This window comes from Eumetopias jubatus, unplaced genomic scaffold, assembly GCF_037043125.1.
Source record: "Eumetopias jubatus isolate StellerSeaLion01/CBP00866 unplaced genomic scaffold, mEumJub1_p1.0 scaffold_14, whole genome shotgun sequence".
Lineage (NCBI taxonomy): Eukaryota > Metazoa > Chordata > Mammalia > Carnivora > Otariidae > Eumetopias > Eumetopias jubatus.
Window position 1 is genome coordinate 101,241,649 of NW_028274820.1, and position 15,751 is coordinate 101,257,399.

At 44.7% G+C, this 15,751-nt stretch overlaps 1 protein-coding gene across 3 annotated transcripts in view; it reads left to right on the forward strand.

The window, feature by feature from the left end:
• The first annotated feature begins 530 nt into the window (after positions 1-530).
• Positions 531-15,751, forward strand: part of CUL1 (cullin 1) — a 101,426-nt gene continuing 86,205 nt past the window's right edge. The window contains exon 1 of one of the 3 annotated variants that reach the window (XM_088018504.1): positions 531-548. The gene's annotated coding sequence lies outside the window, so the exon portion shown is untranslated. Of the gene's footprint in view, positions 549-581; positions 600-710; positions 872-15,751 lie in introns of those variants that run through there. The other 2 variants (XM_088018502.1, XM_028106180.2) reach the window with 2 other exon arrangements.

Here is a 15,751-nt window from a genome sequence, read left to right on the forward strand (position 1 = left end):
TGGAAGTCTGTGCCTGGTTTTCAGGGCCACCTGCCCATCTCTGACTCGCTCCTCGGCCCCGTCGGGGATGCTGCGGGAGGCACATTAACCGGTTGTACTTGTGGTTGTGTTCCACGCTGGCTCGGGCTGTGCGTGGTATGTGCGCACAGGAGAGGGGCGGGAGGAGGTGCAAGACCCTCTCTCTCAGGGTGTTTTGGGGCAGTTTCTCCAGAGGCTGGTGCCCCCAACCTCAAAAGGTGACCCCTCCTCGTTAGGTCCGAAGTGGCGGGAAGCCGGGTCTTCTGAGGCTCCCAAAGGCGAGGGAGGCTCTAAAACCTGGAGGAGGATCCGGCGCGCCCGGCCGCGGATGGCGCGGGCGCTCAGGGGAAGGGGCCACCGGCTTTCAGGTAGAAACACGCCCCGCTCGCGGATCCTCAGCCGGTGCGGGGGGCGACCCCGGGGCAGCGGCCGCGCCGGGCCGGAGGTTTCCGGGCCCCTCCCGCGCCTCGGGCTTGTGAGGAGATGGCGGCGACGGTTTCCCGGCTCCCCCGCCCCGGACGCCGATGGCGGTGCGTTCCGGCCCTCCCCCACCAGCTTCTCCCCCTCGGTAGCCGGAGCCGGTGAGGCCGGGAGGGCGGGGAGCCGAGGAGGAAAGGCGAGAGGGCGGAGGTTGCGCGGTGCAGGCGGCGGCGGCGGCGGGAGGAGGAGGGCCGGCGGGCGGGCAGGGGAGGAGGAGGAGGCGGGAGCCGTGTCGCACGCAGCTCCAGGCGGGGCAGCCCCGGCGGCTGAGGGACGCAGCCAGACCTTGGCGGGACGGGGATTTAACCGGGGCCCGGGCTCAGCGATCAGGTGTAGACGTCGCCCGAGCCCTTCAGGCACCAGGGAAATGCGGGTGAGTGGCGGCGGCGCGGGGGCCGAGGGCAGGCGGCGGCGGCGCAGGCCCGGGCCGGAGCCGCGGTGTCGCAGTGACTGGGGCCGCGGCGGCCGAGCCTAGGCGCCCGGCGAGGCCTGAGCCGCCGAGCCGCAGCGGGGCGGAATGGCGGCCGGGCCGGGGGACTCGTGGGCGGAGGACGCTGGGGCGGGAGGGGAGCGAGCGGGGCCGGGCCCTGAGTCACCCCGGCCGGCTCGGGCCTGGCCGGGCCGCAGCCCCGGACGCGGGCTCCGAGCGGCCAGGCCTGGACTACGCACTGGGGGGGGGGGGGGGGGAGCCCGATTCATCGCGCCCGAGGCGGCGGCCTTGTGGCGCCGGCCTCTCTCCCGGCCGCGACCGGGCTCGGGCTGCGGGGCTGGGCTGGCGGGCGGGCGGGCGGGCTAGCGGCCCCGGGCAGCCCGGGCGTTCGCGCCTCGCCTCCCCTCGGCCCCTCTCGTGCGGCGACCCCTTGGGGCGCCCGGGCCCGTGCCCTTTCTCCCCCACCCCCTCGGGACCGCTAGTCCCCTGTGCGTCTTTTTCTCCCCGACTCGTGCTCTCAAGAAAGTACTGGGTTCGCGCGCAGGAGGAGCCGCGGAGCCGGGCTCTGCTTTCCGGTTCCCCGCCCGCGACTCTCGGGGTCCCCGCCTGCATTGTTGCGACTGTGCAGGTCGCTATTATTGGGTAACAGTCGCCCCTTTGCCCCGTTCTCGGGGGAGCGGACCGGGGAGGCGCGCAGGGATGCGAGTGCGGCGGCCGAACGGGACGGAGCCCCCCGGTGCCCGCGAGTCGGGCCGGGCCTCGGCGCGCCCCCGGCCCTGCGCCCGGCGGGAGCGCGCGCTGACCCCGCAGGTAACCCGGGCGCGGGCGGCCGGCGTGGGGCGGGGTCGCCGCGAGCCTCCCTCCGCCACCTGTGCCGCGCTGTGTTCTGTGGACGAAATGGTTAAGCGAGAGGGAAGTGCTTTGTGAACATTCCTTGAGACTGATCCCCAAAGTTAAGGGTTTTCTGTCTTTAGCGAGCTCTTTGCCAAAAACAGGATTCTCTTTTCCGATTGGATCACTGGTGTTGCTTTTAGTTCGTACTTGGGGTTAGTGGTAAGTGTGCAAATACGGAACGGCAGTTAACTTACTCAAGTTATTTATTTGCTGTGTGTAATTGCCCTTCCCTGAAGTGGCATTTAAGACAAAGTTAGGAGTGGAGTAAAGGGTCGCGCTGTTTTTGAAGTGCGCTTATCTAGTTGGTCCGAGGGTTGTGGGTTATTGTTGAGCTGAAATGCGCTTATCGGAGTGACAGAAAGGGAACTAAATTCACTTTTACTTCCTAGGACCTAAACCTAACCTAACACTCCGCAGCAGTGTGTGCAGTTTTAAGTTTAACACTTCATTTTGTGGCCACCTTGTTTACCTGATTTTCTGAAATCCTGGGGAGTTTATGGCTTGTGTAGCAAGATAAGAAATAGTGTTTGAGAAGCAAAACCGGTTGTTTTGTTTTAAAAGAAATTTGGACTTTCTTTGTTTAAAAAGGGTTCTTGGATACCAGAAAATTTTTTTTTTTACATGGAGGTGCTGTTCGTTGCTTTCCATGGTAAGTCAAATAGTGGCATCGCATTTCCAATTCCGAAGTCCGCAAGCTTTAACCCTGCTATGCCCATTTTTGGAGGTTTCAGGAGACTGCTCATTAAGTTTGAGAGGGGTGGCTGAATTACTCTCTGAAAATATTAAGCCTTTTTTTTCCTCGTTGGCACCATCTTTTAAAAACGACTGTGCTAAAAAGAAAAGGAAACACTGTAGATACACTAGGATTTTAACTTATGGTACCCTCCCTCTCTCAGCCACATGCTCAGGTCCTTGCAGCCATGTCTCCCAGTCCTGATGTCTGGGAGGCCACATCAAGAGGCCTAAGCGACACATGAATGGCTGGGCTGATTCTGCAGTTTGCTTCCATATTATAAGCCCTAAGACTCCTTTGCTTCTTGCTGAATATTGTCTTCTAGGGGTAATTAACTTAGTGTTGATTGTCATTACAGCCTTTATACATTTCAGACTATGAATTCCTTGAAGGTAGGGGATATGCCTTATTTTTGCATCCCCAAAGTAGCAATAGAAGTTGGTATGTGAGTTGTTTTTTTGAATGAATGAATCTGGAATATTTCCGCCAGCGTTTGACCACTTCTGATGTGGGCTGCAGAAAACACGTCTTATGCTGGTAAGAATGCAAGTTTTATTATAATTGCTGTTACAGACCCCAGGATCGAATACAGTGCCCCAACAAAAAAAATGCTCAGGTTTTCTTTAGCTACGGAAATCCAGGAAAGTGGTAAGAAAAACAAGTGGCGAAACTTTAATTAGCTCTTCTTCCTTCAGAACTAGTTTTAAGGTGCAGCTTTTTATTTATTTATGCAAAAGATTGAAGTATTTTCCCCCGGGTTAAGTATTGCAGCCTTGCTTTTGAAATGAAATCTTGGTAGCTGAGGCTCTTTCTTCCCTGTTGAAGAGCTGGTGCACACCCGGTGGTGCTGCTGGAGTCGGATGTAGCCTCTCTTGAAGGAGAGACTTCTTGGGTCCTTGAGGGCCTTTGTTCAGAAATTCACTCCCAGTATACCCAGCAGACATGCTGTGCCTTTCTTTCAGTGTGGAAAATTAAAATGAATGTACTTTATTTTTTTAAAGATTTTTATTAAGTAATCCATCCAGTGTGGAGCTTGAACCCACAACCCCGAGATCGAGTTGCGTACTCCTCTGACTCAGCCAGCCAGGCGCCCCAAAATGAATGTACTTTAAATTGAGTTGTTACTTGCCATTCTTCAAATTAAATATGAGGGCCCAAAAAACTTAGGAGTGTGTTTGTATTTTTCTTGTTTGCTGTTTCAGCCTTGCAGAGTTCCCAAAACCACAGCCCTTGTATCTTCAGCAGCTGAGTCAATCTGGAAGAGAGAGGATGGCTTTGGGGGACCATGGGCTTGTTTTGAACTTTGTCTTTTACATATGCCTAGAGAAGAGAGTATACCATTTTTAAGGGCCAATTCTACGTTCACTTTGCTCTTTTTTCTGATACCTGGTACTTTTTCAGTAAAGTGTGTTGTTTGCTTTTCAAAACTGAGAAGTAAACATTAAATGAAGAGTCAGATTTGAGTAAAACCCTTAACTTTATTCTGTTTCTAAGGACTTTCAGCTTCCTGTTTATAACATGTACATTCAATAATGCATGCTATAATCAGAATTATGATACTTAATGACGTTACAATTTTTATTCATACAGATATTTTCCAGCCATGTGTAACTTATTTATTTTTGCTTAGGACATTTTGCATAGAACATTTTGCTTGGTAGAGAAGACCTGGCTGGGGTCTAATTTGAGCTTAACTTTGCTGGGCCTCTATTTCCTCATTTGTAAAATAAGACGGTTTTTAATTGATACTATTTTAAGATTTCTTTAGGCCTTCAGAGTGTGCGGATTCTGTGGGAATGTCATCGCTTTTAGCAGCATTTGAAAAACTGTCCTCTTCTAAAGCATAATCTTACTCATGTTGGAAAAACCGACTTGTGAAGCCTAAGTTTGATAGTCATTTAAATTTTTTTCCCTTGGGAAACCTGGATCAAGTAAGCAGAGTCCCCTCACTGGCTTCCACTCCTTGCTTCAGCATCACTGTGGTGGTTTTCCCGTGCTCTTTCGTCTGCTTCTGCTCCAGCTTCCCCTCTGTCTAGAGTACCACATCCCCTTCTGTCACCTGACAGACTCCTGCTCCTTCCACAGGGCTCCGCTTAGGCCCTGACTTCTCGTCCCATCCCATTTCTGGGATCCCGTGAGGCCCTGCCTGGGTCACTGTCCTGGCACTTTACCCTGTGACTGGACTTGTTGGCTTCTCCCACTAGACGGACCTCCGTTAGGGCTGGGAACGTTATGATATACATCTGCCCCCTGTGCCTAGCACCCTGCCTGCATCAACATTCATTTAACTCCTGCTGTGTTCAAGAACAAACACCCACCTGCAATCTTTACCAAACTTCGTGAAGTGTAAGGACTGTTGTCTGCTCTACCTTGCAGCGTGTAGGTGGAGAAGCTGAGGCTGTGAGTGGTTAAGGTCAGGCCTCCTAGTAGGTGGTGAGCCTTAAACAGGACAGAGGGACTCCAGAGCTCCAGCTTACAACCAGACGCTTCCTAAGTGTTTTATATGAAAGTGGAAGAAGAGATAAGAATGAAAATGCTTTAATGATTGATAACTGATAATTGATCATTAATGACAATTCATTAGGCAGAACTCTGTTGACCACCAAGCCTGAACTTATTCTTCTTGGTCTTTCAGTAACTGGTGTACAGTGAAGGAGAGTAAATGGACACTGGTGGGGATAGAAATGAACAGTTCTGGAACTTCGAACTCGTTGAATTGGGTGTGATAGGATTCATTGACCTTGCAAAAATCTATAAAACCATTTTAAGACTATTCAGATCTAACAAGTTGCAATTTTTAAAAAGACCTGTGAGAAAATATTTTGGAAAACAGGTTGTATGAAATGTGTGCAGCCATTTAAAATCTGTGTGCATAAAGTGTGTATGCACTCGTGAAAACATTTAAAGTAGTACAAAAAGGTTATAATTTTAGGGTGTGAACTTGTGTGCTTTTTAATGTCGTCTTTAAAATTTTTTTAGGAAACAAAAGATAATACAAATAATCTTAGGATGGCGAAGGCCTCTCCCAGCACAACACCAAAAGTGGGAACTGTAAAGGAAAAAAATTCTGTAAGGAAAAAAATCAGAATTATTAAGCTCCTGTATGCTAAAATACCATAAAGAGAATAAGGGCAAGTAGCAAACTGAGAGAAATATTGTGACTTAGAAGCAGTTTAACTTTCCTTACTATATAAAAAGAGGGCTTGTAAACCAAGAGGATAAAAGAAGGAGCAGGAAACATGAAGAAAGTTTCAGCTTCACCAGCAGTACTCCTAGAAATGCCAGTCAGTGAGATACAGGTCTTAAAATTTTTGGCCTAGATGAAAAAATAAAGCACTTCTGGTGAGGGTATGGAGAAATGAACCCACTCATACGTTGCTAGAAAGAGTAATTTAGTATGACTTTTCTGAGAGAAATATGTGACAAACGCTTAACAAATATGTGTGCCTTTTGAAATAGCTAATCTGCTTCTAAAGTTTACTCTGAGAAACTGATGAGTAGATTAATACTTTGTCATGAGAACACTTATTTAACACCCTCTTTGAGCATGTTTTCAGTTTTTTGCTACTAAGGATGATTATTTTATCATTTTTAGATAACTTTGCATTTCTGTAATTCTGTATTTAATGATTCAGTGAATATTAAATGACAGAAACATGCTATAAAGCAATAAATGTAATGTCTAAAATTTTAGGTTGTTGGTCTATGAGTGTATACATTTAAAAAAGGGGGGGGGATCCTAAACCAAAAAGATAATAGTGATTATCTCTGAGCAGTGGATTTATGGGTTATTTTTAGTTTAGTCTTGTTTTCATTTTTTCCTCCAGTTTTCTACAGTGCACATGTATTTATAGTACAGTGAAGTAATTGATAGAAACAACCCAAAAAAGGCCAGTAGAGCCAGCGGGACTCCTTGCCAGTGAGGTGTTTCTGCTTGGTGTCGTGCTGAAATGGCCTCGGTGTTGGCTTTGCAAGCCATCCCTGTGCAGACGTGCAGGCACGGACCGTTCAGTGTGTGAGGGCAGGGCCACCAGATCGTCCCCCCCCAACCCCCGCGTTCTTCAGGTCCCCTCAGATTTCATGCTCTCCGTGAACCCTCTTAATCTCGTGAAACTCGTTTATGTTTTGATATTTTATTACAACACGGAATTCCATACTGACCAATTGTCTTGAGTATGGAAGCTTCCTTAGTGACACTGTGAACTTCCTGTCCTTTTTTTGCTTACTTCATAACTCCTAGTAATAGTAGGTGCGTTTTTAGATTGAATGTGTAAACCTGTTGTCGTGCTTCATATAAATTTGCTAAAAATTGGAAGAAAAATTTCTTGACACACCTTGTGCTGTAGCTTGGAAAATTGAAATGTAACCATTGACTTAAGAAACGTATTCTAAATGACAAATGAGGAATGCCGTTGGAATGATGGGAAAAGGGGTGCACAGAAGGACAGCACCAAATGCCAGGAATAAAATGCCTTTACTATGTAGAAATTAGTTAACCATATACTAACTGAAATAGTTAAGTGTGCCCGAGGAGCTGCCGAAAGGCCGGAGCTCAGACTCTCCCCCCCCCCCCCCCCACAGGATGGAAGGAGGCCTGCTTTGGCCAGACTGGAGGACGTTTGGCTTGTGGGAGGGTGGAGAAGAGAAAGTCCAAGAGTGGTTTCTTCTAACTTCCACCATGTTAAAGATTTAAAATCCATGAAAAATTTCCTTGCAGGTCCATCTTACATGTAATAATACCGCTATTTACTCAGCACTTAATATGTGCCAGAAATCAGGCCAAACCCACACTGGTGACTTTGGAGCTGCTCCCCCTCAGCTTTCTGCTTCTTGCCTCACTTTGGACAGAAGCCTTTTTTCCGTGTTCCTGGTTGATGATAGCCAAGGACACGGTGCCGGAATGTTTTATGAGTGCTCAGGGACTCCCCCCAGTCAGTGTCTGTCCTGTTTGATACAGTGAAGAAAGACTCCCAACAGGGGGACCCAGAAAACACAAAGCCAGGGAAGGCTTAGTGATGCTGAAGATATTCAGGCTGTTGAGCAGTTTGCCCAGAGTCCTCCCTTCAGTGGTACCTTCATAAATGTTCTGTGTGTAGGGGACTTGGCCGTGTGCGGGTTGTTTTGTAACATCGAAAGTTTAGCTGGGGCATTTCTCTGGTGAGGCATATCACGCATATAATCACTCTTATATGGTGAAGCTTTCTATGCTTTTGTTTTTTTGTTCATTTTTGGGTCACTATTTTTATAATGAAGGTGCTCAGCTTTACTACACGTTTACTACACATGTTACTGCATTTTCAGTATTTTTATTTGTTTAGAACAATATTTGCCCGTCTATGTTTGGTGACATGTAAGGTATGAGGGTGGGAGGGAATTCTGTGAATAAATGAATTTAGGAAATGCTGGGCTGCATATTGAGGGACCTTTAATATGTTAATATATGTTGCCGTTACAGGGAGATCTATATCTTACAGGGGATTTATGTCTTACAGGGTGTGTGTGTCTGTATACATATGAGGTGTACCCTTAATTTAACAGAGCCTTTGAGGGAAGAGAACCCTATTACCATATTAAAGAGCGCACTTTGTTTTGTAGAACACATACTGATTTTAGAACCATAGAATGAAAAATATGTGCCTTGGAGTAGCAAGTAATAGTAGTAAATCGACGTGTTCATTTTTGGTCTGTCTTTGGTGAAGCACTGATTTGAGTCTGGAAATGCTTGTGTTTGGAGCAGTGTGGGAAGTGACGTAGAGACTGCAATCCTAATGAATACAGTTAGATGTGTAGTTGTCTAGAGACGATTTCTGCTTCACTTTATTCCATGTCTGAATCCTAAATGCTGTTACAGAAGTAGCAGAAAAAAATTTTTTAAGTGCATGGATTAGCCTTAATCTATAATCACTGCTGAGGAACAACAACAAATCAAAGTGTATCACTCACATTTTCTTGGTGGTGTATTAAAAGCACTTTAAAACCTGGAAGATAATGGTTTATGACATTAACTACAAAGATATTTCAAAAAAATTTTTTTCTTTAAAACTCTTAACTCTCTGGACTAGAAAAACATTTCAGTCCACTGAAAATCAGACTTCATGTCTCTTTATTCTCCTAGATTCTTCCCTGGTGTGTGACATTGGTTCCCCTGCATTTCCAGCTCCGTGGTTTCCAGAGCGTGAACAGTGTTCCAGGAGACATCAGATTCGTTTGGGAAGGTCCATTTTCTGGAGCATTTCGGCCTCTTTAAGGAGGGGGATGCAACATGCAGTGATTCCCAAAGTTCTTGGCCGGGTCACCCTTTTTCTTGAAAGATCTCTTAACATTAGAGACTACTTTGCTCTCCTAGTTCTATCTTTTCTTCTGATGAACATTCAGGAGATCCCTCTTTGACTTGATTCTCTGTTCTAGTTGATTCTCCTGTCGGGCTTTCCAGTTTTGTTTGGCTGAAGCAGTTGTGATGGTTCTAACTGTTGGCTCACTGGCCTCCTGCTGAGCTTCCCTTGGTCATCCTCCTGTCTGTCCTTAGGGCTTTCTGTCTGGCTGCCCCGCCCTGACTTCCATCTCCGCTTGCCCCAGGCTCCCCTCTTGCTCCGTAAGCCGAGTCCAACTTCTCTCTTGCTAGCATTGTTATCTGAGACTTCAGTATGTTCCTCTCGTGTCCCTATTCAGTGCACCCCCAGTCTTACCAGTTCTTTCTTCAAAAGGCTCTGTACTCCCACCTTCTTTTTTGGTTCTAGCACCAGCTTTGTATTGCGCGCTGCTTCACCTGTATTCAGGATCTGCTGGGGGTCTGGTGACTGGAGCCTGCCCCCGGTGGGTATTTGAGTCACTGTGATTTGGTAGAGCGGGCTCTGCTTTTGGTTCTTGACGGCCCTTTACCTCGCAATCCCATCCCCTCCACAGAAGCTAAGAACAGTACTGCCAGTCCAGCCCTGGGCACAAAACTAGCTCGCTGCCTGGCGCACTCGACAGCAGGCTGCTTGGGTGGGTTTCTGGCTGTTTGTCCCGTTCTGATTCTTCAAACTGGGAGTATGATTTCTATAATAAAACAATGGAATTTCAACAAACCAGCCAATTTGGGGGAGTTCTGTTAACTTTGAGATTTTACCTGCAATGTAGAAATTTTCTTTTGGTAAGGCTGATTTTTGAAAAATGTCAATGGTGAAAGAATTCAGACTAACCAACAAGCCATGTTACAGTAAAATTTCCTTTTGAACGTCTAGATGTGGTGTAAGGTAAACATCCACATTGCTTTTTTTGGTAGATATATTAGGGGTGTGTGTGTTTGTAACTAGGACAGTAGATTCCCTTAATAGTTGTAGTGAAAAGTAATTTTAAAACACATTCAGATGACTCCCTTGGCAGCAGTGAAGGGGAACTACAGTTTCACATTAGAAAGAGGATTTTTTTTTTTCAAAATGAGGAGGAGAGGGTTTTGTTTTATTGAAGGTGTTAGTATAGATTAAGTGAACACGTACATACTGTGTGTGGTTTGAAAAAAGATTAATCCTAAAATGTGCTTCTTTCTATAATTCATTGCACTTATACCTTGCATAAGTTGGTTTCTTTGCAAAGTGTTGATGTGTAAGTTTTATTTAAGAAACTTGAGTTGTTTGTGAAGCCCAAGCCCTCTGAAGTGTCCTTTTTTTTTTTTTTTAAGATTTATTTATTTGAGAGAGCGTGCGCATGGGAGGAGGGGGAGAGGAAGAGAAAGAGAGTCTTAAGGAGGCTTCATGCTCAGCACGGAGCCTGACATGGGGCTCCATCTCACCTGAGATCATGACCTGAGCAGGAACCAAGAATTGGATGCTTAACCAACTGAGCCACCCAGGTGCCCCCTTTTTTTTCAGATTTATGTGTGGGTTTTAATTATTGTAGAGGTGCAAGAGAGGCATTTTATTTCTTTTGCTCCTAAATAATAACCTGCAAAATCACCAGTTTTTTTTTTAAAGATTTTATTTATTTATTTGACAGGGACACAGAGTTTTATGGTGACTACAAAAACCAGTTAGTTGTACACCCTATAGAGAAATTCACTACAAATTTTTGCAACTAGAAAGAAATATCTTGACTCTGAGCAGTTCAGTGTTTTGTTTTGTTTTGTTTTTTTTAAAGTGAAAATGCTAGGAGCTTAAGCCGGTTTTCAGAATCCTCTTAGGGGAAGCTGGTATTTTGGGTTTACCACATTTTTCCCTTTGTTATGGATATGGCCAGATTGTTTCGAGTCAGGATGGGGAGCAAGATTTAAAAGGAAAAAAAAGCCCCCTCTCACCTGCCTCCAAAAAAAAACAACCCTCTGTTACTGAATTTATCATCAAATGGCATGTTTTCATGAGGTTAGAAGATGTACTCAAATAATTGACAGACAGAATTTAATTTTACATTTGATTGACTCAACGCCTTGGTTTAAATACACATAATTGTGTATTATGTATCCTCACCATACCTTTTCCCCAACATTTATAATGTCAGAAAATATAAGTATTTGATGTAGTAGCTACCGAGGACTTTTTCGGCAAGCTTTTTATCTGGTACAGCAACTGAACATGTGCACAGAAGGGGGTGCAGATCTCCGGCAGGCGGACCCACAAGAGCAATAGGTGGTATTAAGCTCCTAGTAACCGTAATAATCAAGACCATTGTCCACGCACTGGGAGTGTTTCACCTAAAGGAGGAGGATTCTTGATTTCTCTTGGTATCTTCAGGAAGGTGAATAAACTGTTAGAATGTATTCAAAACAAATCAAAATATAAAAGCTGTAAATCAGAGTGTTGAGGTAGGACTGTTTATCCTTTTTTTTTTTTTTATTGAGGGGGTGAGGGAGGGAGAGAGAGAATCTTAAGCAGGCTCCACCCCCACACAAACCCCCCACTGCCCGCCAGCATGAGCTCAATCTCAAGACCCTCAGATCCTGACCTGAGCTGAAATGAGAGTTGGGCGCTTAACTCACTGAGCCACCCAGGCACCCCTGTTTATCCTTTTATGAACCAATTTTTCGTGAAATGGGAAGTGTCTTTGAAAGTTCTCTCAGCCAGGGAAAATTGCTGACCGGAATTTTTGACTCCGGGTTGAATTATTTTTTCTTAATTTTTTTTTTTTAAGTGATCTCTGCCCCCCAGCATGGGACTTGAACTCATGACCCTGAGATCAAGAGTTGCATGCTCTACAGACTGAGCCAGCCAGGCACCCTCAGAGTTGATTTTTTGGTATTAGTGGCAAGAGAAGTGATGATTGAAAAAACCCAGATTAGATGACCGTCTTGTTCCCCTAGAGATGGGGCGGCTTTCACAGTCTGCTCATTTAGCAGGTGGTATTTCAAGGTTTAGCACTCACCCACTAGGGGTCAAACTGTTCACACATGTGGAAAATTTGGAAATTAGTTGAACGGCGTTGTGGGAACTATGAGTTGAAACTTCATTTAAATGAAGGTTACAGCTGTTGTGGTAAAATAATGCACCCTTTACCAAAGCAGCCCTCGTGCATGAACCTTTCCAGGAGCAGGCGGCATGTGATTGTGCCTCCCCAGCTGACAGTTCATGTCTACATACACACCCTCAGTGGCCTGAACATGTTTCCTGTACCACCAGTATCCTGGTCATTTCAGGAGGGAATCATGCCTTGCGGTTTGTGTTTGTGTATCTGTGTTAGTCTGGGTCCTGAAAATGCTGCGGCACCAAGACAGAAATTTCTTGGGTGCTGGTGAGCAGTGAAAGCTCTTTAGTAGTGGGTTTTCCAAACTTAGTGGATTCAGTATGACGGAAGCTCACCCATTAACTAGTAAGATAGATAAGAAAGATTTTTCAAGCCAGTATTTTAAAGCATTCTGTTAAAACAAACCTATTTGGTGGTAAAATGAAAGATTCAGGTGAGTCTTAAGAAAGAATGAGATTTCAAAGAAAATTTGAACCTCTGGCAACTGCTTCTGGTTTTATCCCCAGGTCCATCAGAATACAAAGCTCCCACCGCCTGATGAAAGATACACTTCCGTGGGAATCTTTGGAAAGTACTGCCCTTGGTATTATCCATTATCAAGGATATTCAGAAATTTTCAGGCAACATTAATTTACCTCTTTTTGACTTAAAAGATAAGCATGCTAGCTCTGACATTTCTCCCCTGAGAAGTTTTTGTTGTGTTTTAAATTAAGTACCACTGTTAGGATTATCCAGGATACCTGATAACCTTTGTAGAAGTGTTACTGCGAATAGAATAGTAGCGAGTGCTTACTATGTGCCAGGTGCTCTTCTAAATATTTTATTTACATAACTCACCTTGTCCTTTCAACAACCTTGTCACATAGGTACTGTTATTATCCCCATTACAGATAATTATAGGCACAGAAGGTAAGGAATCTGCCCAAGCCCACAGAGCTAGTGAGTTGCGAAGCTAGAATGTTGAGGTCCCACAAACATCCACACACATTTATATATTTATATATAAAGCACAGTATTTGAAAAAGTCCTGTCCGGGTGTAATGTTGATCCATGCTTCCTGAATTGTTTCTACAATAAGAAACACATTTTGTAGGAGAACCCCAGACACCCACAGGCATAACTGAAATAAAAGATACACTGAGTAGGGGCGCCTGGGTGGCTCGGTCATTAAGCATCTGCCTTCGGCTCAGGTCATGATCCCAGGGTCCTGGGATGGAGCCCCACATTGGGCTCCCAGCTCCACGGGAAGCCTGCTTCTCCCTCTCCCACTCCCCTGCTTGTGTTCCCTCTCTTGCTGTGTCTCTCTGTGTCAAATAAATAAATAAAACCTTTAAAAAAAAAAAAGATACACTGAGTAATACTTCTTGTGTTCTATGAGCTCTTTTTTTCTATTTCACTTTTTTAAAAAGTTCAAATTGCCATTTACTAAGTTGATGTCACGATTCACACATTACGGAATTGCAGCCCTCAATTTGAAAAACATGTAGATAATCCTGACCAAATGTAATCCCATTTTCCTTTGTTTTAAAGTGAGTGAAAATGCTTGGAAACAAAATACGTGCCAGCGCCAAGTGAGATCCTTGAATAAATGTGCTTTGTGCCAAAGCTGAAATTCAGTCTTTAGCAGTGGAAGCTAGTTTCTGTGGACAAACCCGTCTGTACTGCACCTGTTAAGTAATCAGTGTCTGGTCTTCTGCAGGTTTCCATGTTTTCTAAAGCACTACCCTAGTGAAGCTCAGGGTGCCCTACTTGGAGGTCACATGGTAATTAAAGTAGGAAGGGTCTATATGCTGACTGAATTGAGGTTCCGTTATGTGGATTTTTAGGATTTAAAAGGACTCTCGTGTTAATTAATTGTTCAAGTACCCAAGCATAAGAGCAAAAATTGTTTAATTCTGAAGATGTTCATGGGAGAAAATTCTGCACTTAATGACATCTGAAATTTCTCATAATTACAAAATCATGTGTGTGGGTGTGTTGGGGAATGAATTGATTTAGCATGTGCATATATTTATATTATATAATTAGAAAGACAAAGATTGAACACGAGAAGGCAACTATATTAATTCATTTAGTATGAGGTTGAGGGCCTGCTAATTTCAAACCTCTGCTGGTGTTTAGAGAGTGAGAGAAGGCAGAGAGAACCAACCGGGAAACTTGAAATCCCTTTGCCCCGCACTGGTGGGTCCTGGCCTTGTTTCTCAGCTTTTTAAAGCCGTCAGTTTTACATTTTTTATGGCTTGTTTCAATAATTGTTTTCATAATCCTGCATAAATTCTATCCATCATATAAATGTTGTATCCTCTACACACACACACACACACACACACACACACACACACACACACACACACACAGTTTCTGTGCCAGGAGAAAATGAAAGGACACGTCAACAATCATGCTGCAGCCTCTCTCTTTACTTTGTAGTAGTTCTGTGTGCTGATTGGCCGAGTGGGCTTCTGTGTCGGTTTTTTGTTTAAGTACCATCGGGGATTCACGTGTGTTCTTAAAATCCTTGGAGTAGTAAGTTGACCAGTATTTCTGGAGCACTTGGAATGCGCCACGGCCTTGTGCTTGGTGCTGAGGATTCGACTGTGAACGGGGTGCCTGCCCTCCAGCCACAGAATAGTCCTGGGAGAGATGTTCTGTTGACAAAGAAGGACCTTTCGTTATCTTTTCTGTTTTTATGGTAACAGAGGTGTAAAATTCATTCACTGAAACCTCCATTACTCAAATAACAATAATGAGCAAAATAGCCTTATTCTGAGTTCAGGAAAATAAGCAAATATAGTATTTGATATATGCTTTTTGTTTACTCATGTTTTCCAGATTATAAAATACAAGTGTATTTCATGAGTGAAATATAAAAATAAAAAATGAGCCTCTACTTCGTTTTTTTTCCCCCCAAAGACTTTTTTTTTTTTTCAGAGCAGTTATAGGTTCACAGCAAAATTAAGGAGAAAGGTACAAAGATTCCCCCATGTACCCCTGTGCCCCACATACAGCCCCTCACCCTGTTATCAGCATCTTGCACCAGGATGGTACATTTGTTAAAATCTACGAACCTACGCTGACACATCATAATCACCCAAAGTCTGTAGTTTAGGACATTAGGGTTCACACTTGGTGAAGTACATTCTATGGGTTTGGACAAATTTATAATGACATGCATCCACCATTATAGTATGATGCAGGGTATTTTCACTGCCCTAAAAATCCTCTGTGTTCTGCCTGTTTAATCTCCCCCCAACCCCAAATCCCTGACAACCACTCTGACCTTTAAACTGTCTCTGTAGTTTTGCCTTTTCCAGAATGTCATATGGTTGGAATCATACAGCATGTTAGCCTCTTGAGATTGGCTTCTTTGACTTTATGATATGCCTTTAAAGTTCCTCTGTGTCTTGGCTTGATAGTTCATTTCTTTTTAGTGAAGAGTAATACTACATTGTCTGGATGGACCACAGTTTATTCATGCATTCATCTACTGAAGGACATCTTGGTTGCTTCCAACTTTTGGCAATTAGGAATAAAGTTGATGTAAACATCCTAGCACAGATTTTTTTTGTGGATGTAAGTTTTCAACTCCTTTAGGTAAATACCCAGCAGTGGATCTTACAGTAAAAGTATGTTTAGTTTTCTAAGAAACCACCAAACTGTCTTCCAAGGTGGCTGTACCATTTTGCATTCCTACCAGCAATGTTTGAGGGTTCTTGTTGCTCCATATTCTTGCCAGCGTTTGGTGGTGTCCGTGTTCCAGATTTTGG